The following is a 5,000-nucleotide window of genomic DNA, read 5'->3' as shown; positions in this document are numbered from 1 at the left end:
ACGTGAATCGCACGTCAGCCAGACACTCGAACATGCACCACTCTCGGCCTGCAACGGAGACACACAATACGTAAACATCTGGAATGCGACAATGTCGAGTGCATCCTCTCTGCGACATTGCACCGTCGACACTATGATAACCAGAGCAGTAGGTCCACCTATAAAAGCACAATACCCCACTCCTCCGACAACTACCATTGCTCAGATAAACCAACACACATCCTACACAGAGGGGCACCAAATATCACCCCCCGCCCTCGTGTTATACCACATGAAAAATTGCAGAAGTGAGAGACACAGACCCGCCAGCCTCTTGCTACAAGCATCGAACCGACGTGACGTATCTGACGGTGACTCAGGCATCCGCGTACTGCCACCACTATCCACCCCCCCCCCTCTCTCTCTCTTCCCCCTTTCCCACAATACCAAATTTAACCAACTTTATTGCTTAACCTAACTGTGGCTGTACCAGATTATCGCTTAACCTAACTGTGGCTGTACCAGATTATCGCTTAACCTAACTGTGGCTGTACCAGATTATCGCTTAACCTAACTGTGGCTGTACCAGATTATCGCTTAACCTAACTGTGGCTGTACCAGATTATCGCTTAACCTAACTGTGGCTGTACCAGATTATCGCTTAACCTAACTGTGGCTGTACCAGATTATCGCTTAACCTAACTGTGGCTGTACCAGATTATCGCTTAACCTAACTGTGGCTGTACCAGATTATCGCTTAACCTAACTGTGGCTGTACCAGATCATCGCTTAACCTAACTGTGGCTGTACCAGATCATCGCTTAACCTAACTGTGGCTGTACCAGATTATCGCTTAACCTAACTCAATTTGTCCCTTAACCTAACTCAAGTTGTCCCTTAACCTAACTCAAGTTGTCCCTTAACCTAACTCAAGTTGTCCCTTAACCTAACTCAAGTTGTCCCTTAACCTAACTCAAGTTGTCCCTTAACCTAACTCAAGTTGTCCCTTAACCTAACTCAAGTTGTCCCTTAACCTAACTCAAGTTGTCCCTTAACCTAACTCAAGTTGTCCCTTAACCTAACTCAAGTTGTCCCTTAACCTAACTCAAGTTGTCCCTTAACCTAACTCAAGTTGTCCCTTAACCTAACTCAAGTTGTCCCTTAACCTAACTCAAGTTGTCCCTTAACCTAACTCAAGTTGTCCCTTAACCTAACTCAAGTTGTCCCTTAACCTAACTCAAGTTGTCCCTTAACCTAACTCAAGTTGTCCCTTAACCTAACCCACGTTGTCCCTTAACCTAACCCACGTTGTCCCTTAACCTAACCCACGTTGTCCCTTAACCTAACCCACGTTGTCCCTTAACCTAACCCACGTTGTCCCTTAACCTAACCCACGTTGTCCCTTAACCTAACCCACGTTGTCCCTTAACCTAACCCACGTTGTCCCTTAACCTAACCCACGTTGTCCCTTAACCTAACCCACGTTGTCCCTTAACCTAACCCACGTTGTCCCTTAACCTAACCCACGTTGTCCCTTAACCTAACCCACGTTGTCCCTTAACCTAACCCACGTTGTCCCTTTGCCTAACATAGTTCACTGCTCGGAATCTCTGGTGTCGTTGTTATCCTCATGTAGATGTCTTGCGAGTGTTGCTTACTTTCCACATATTCCCGCTATCCACTGTCAATTGTACTGCAATAGGACTATATCGGCCCCCCCCCCTCTGTCCCCCTCTTTGTGTCTCTGTCCTCTCAAGCTGGTCGGTCTGGCGTGTGAGTGTTAAATGAGCCTCGCAGCTGTTCAGTTGCATTCAGATGTCGACGCCCTCAGTGTACGTCGTGGTATGGTCTGTGTCCATTGTCCGCTGATGTCGTACGCGTAACCCACACGCTGTACCGATCATCGGTAGTTACGTACAGAGTGAAGTAGTGTGATACGTGTGACTGTACGCTGGCTGTGCCCAACGGTGTCGAATCTCAATTTCCATATGTTGTGCTCGATGCTACTTGTCTCGTCTCCCAATAACAGCTAGGTTGCACTGTGGTACGCCGTAGAGGCGTGTGGGAGGAACGTACGAACGCATTGTATGTCACCCTGGGTCGCTGGGGGTGGTGGTGCGGTGAGTCAGGTCAGGTCAGGTCAGGTCAGGTCAGCGTGAGCCGTCTGATGTAGTGACGCGTGTATTCCGACTTTGTCGTATTGCCTCACACAAAGTGCTACCCTGGTGGACCGCGTTCCATATCTGGGACATGCCGCAGATGCCGGTTGACAGTGGATCGCGGAAGGGACATCGCATACTTGCGCGGGCCACCTTCCACGTGTTCTCTTCTGCACATGTCGCAGTGTGTATGTGGTCTGATGTAGCGTGTCGTGACACATGACATCCTGGCATGCAAGAATTGTTGAATTCGCAAATGTAGGTGGACATCTACGTTTACTGCCCAAGATACGCAAATGAACTGGAAATCCGTTGTTGAGCGGTTGTTCACGCTGGAGGTGAATCTGTGATGGCGACGATCGGTACAGCTATTAACCGGTTGTTTCAGCGGTACCCGCCACATCCACACACGTGACTAGGCCCCATGTGGGTATGAAGCGATACGCGGCGGTGGCTTGGTGGGACTGTTCCCGGCCGGTGAAGGGGGGCCGCCCGGCGTGTTGGCCGCGCGCTGCGTGGGCGCACGCGCAACAGCCGGCTGGTGGGGGGCGCCGAGTGGCAGGAGCGCCAGCCGACGGGCCCGGCAGGCGGCGCAGCTACGCTGCGGCGCACCCTGCACGCGGCGCCTGGCGGCCAAAGTTGGTTCAGCCGAGCCCGGTGCGAAGCGCGGTGGACATCTGCAGTGTGCTGGTCTGATTGAGGACTGTGTGCGTTGAGGATGCGCCGCCGCCTGGCACTCGGCGCCGCGACGCCGTCTGCTGCTCGGTCGCCCCAGCGGTTCTCGCAGGTGGTTTGTATCGCAGTTGTGCGGACGTGTTGGCGCGTGCGCTGTGCTGGGAGAGTTCGCTTCTGCACCCAAGTGGGGCTTTGCCCTTGTGTGGCGCTGGCGTTGGAGCTGCCGGTCACCATAGGTGGCGCGTGTTGTCTCCCGCCGGCAATGCCACGACAGCACGCTCCCGGGCCTCTGTCGGCAGCGGCAAGCTCAGTTGGGAGCAAGGGTGTTCGCACTAAAACCGTCTACTCGCCTAACTCCGGGCGATTGCGCCTCTCTCGAAACCGACCAAGTACCTAGGACGGCGCTGCGCGCCGCCGGGACCTGAGAGGGTTTCGAGGTGTATCGTGCAGGGGAGCTCGGCCTCCTCCTGTTTGCAGAATAATTGAGCGGACGCTTGCGTGTTCGCGCGGGCCCCCGGGACACACTCCCGGGCGGCCGGCTGCTCAGCTCTAGTTGACGCAGCTCCCTGGTTGATCCTGCCAGTAGTCATATGCTTGTCTCAAAGATTAAGCCATGCATGTCTCAGTACAAGCCGCATTAAGGTGAAACCGCGAATGGCTCATTAAATCAGTTATGGTTCCTTAGATCGTACCCACGTTACTTGGATAACTGTGGTAATTCTAGAGCTAATACATGCAAACAGAGTCCCGACCAGAGATGGAAGGGACGCTTTTATTAGATCAAAACCAATCGGATTGGCTTGTCTGGTCCGTTTGCCTTGGTGACTCTGAATAACTTTGGGCTGATCGCACGGTCCTCGTACCGGCGACGCATCTTTCAAATGTCTGCCTTATCAACTGTCGATGGTAGGTTCTGCGCCTACCATGGTTGTAACGGGTAACGGGGAATCAGGGTTCGATTCCGGAGAGGGAGCCTGAGAAACGGCTACCACATCCAAGGAAGGCAGCAGGCGCGCAAATTACCCACTCCCGGCACGGGGAGGTAGTGACGAAAAATAACGATACGGGACTCATCCGAGGCCCCGTAATCGGAATGAGTACACTTTAAATCCTTTAACGAGTATCTATTGGAGGGCAAGTCTGGTGCCAGCAGCCGCGGTAATTCCAGCTCCAATAGCGTATATTAAAGTTGTTGCGGTTAAAAAGCTCGTAGTTGGATTTGTGTCCCACGCTGTTGGTTCACCGCCCGTCGGTGTTTAACTGGCATGTATCGTGGGACGTCCTGCCGGTGGGGCGAGCCGAAGGGGTGCTTTCGCGTCCCGAGGCGGACCCCGTTTAAATCCTACCAGGGTGCTCTTTGTTGAGTGTCTCGGTGGGCCGGCACGTTTACTTTGAACAAATTAGAGTGCTTAAAGCAGGCAAGCCCGCCTGAATACTGTGTGCATGGAATAATGGAATAGGACCTCGGTTCTATTTTGTTGGTTTTCGGAACCCGAGGTAATGATTAATAGGGACAGGCGGGGGCATTCGTATTGCGACGTTAGAGGTGAAATTCTTGGATCGTCGCAAGACGAACAGAAGCGAAAGCATTTGCCAAGTATGTTTTCATTAATCAAGAACGAAAGTTAGAGGTTCGAAGGCGATCAGATACCGCCCTAGTTCTAACCATAAACGATGCCAGCCAGCGATCCGCCGCAGTTCCTCCGATGACTCGGCGGGCAGCCTCCGGGAAACCAAAGCTTTTGGGTTCCGGGGGAAGTATGGTTGCAAAGCTGAAACTTAAAGGAATTGACGGAAGGGCACCACCAGGAGTGGAGCCTGCGGCTTAATTTGACTCAACACGGGAAACCTCACCAGGCCCGGACACCGGAAGGATTGACAGATTGATAGCTCTTTCTTGATTCGGTGGGTGGTGGTGCATGGCCGTTCTTAGTTGGTGGAGCGATTTGTCTGGTTAATTCCGATAACGAACGAGACTCTAGCCTGCTAACTAGTCGCGTGACATCCTTCGTGCTGTCAGCGATTACTTTTCTTCTTAGAGGGACAGGCGGCTTCTAGCCGCACGAGATTGAGCAATAACAGGTCTGTGATGCCCTTAGATGTTCTGGGCCGCACGCGCGCTACACTGAAGGAATCAGCGTGTCTTCCTAGGCCGAAAGGTCGGGGTAACCCGCTGAACCTCCTTCG

At 52.8% G+C, this 5,000-nt stretch overlaps 1 non-coding gene across 1 annotated transcript in view; it reads left to right on the top strand.

Annotated features, from left to right (window-relative positions):
- The first annotated feature begins 3,376 nt into the window (after positions 1 to 3,376).
- Positions 3,377 to 5,000, top strand: part of LOC126311670 (small subunit ribosomal RNA) — a 1,893-nt gene continuing 269 nt past the window's right edge. The window contains exon 1 of the ribosomal RNA XR_007554784.1: positions 3,377 to 5,000. This exon is cut by the window's right edge and continues 269 nt beyond it. This is a non-coding gene — a ribosomal RNA (small subunit ribosomal RNA).

Source organism: Schistocerca gregaria, unplaced genomic scaffold (genome assembly GCF_023897955.1).
Source record: "Schistocerca gregaria isolate iqSchGreg1 unplaced genomic scaffold, iqSchGreg1.2 ptg000439l, whole genome shotgun sequence".
Taxonomy (NCBI): domain Eukaryota; kingdom Metazoa; phylum Arthropoda; class Insecta; order Orthoptera; family Acrididae; genus Schistocerca; species Schistocerca gregaria.
This window is presented reverse-complemented; position numbering and strand designations above follow the sequence as displayed.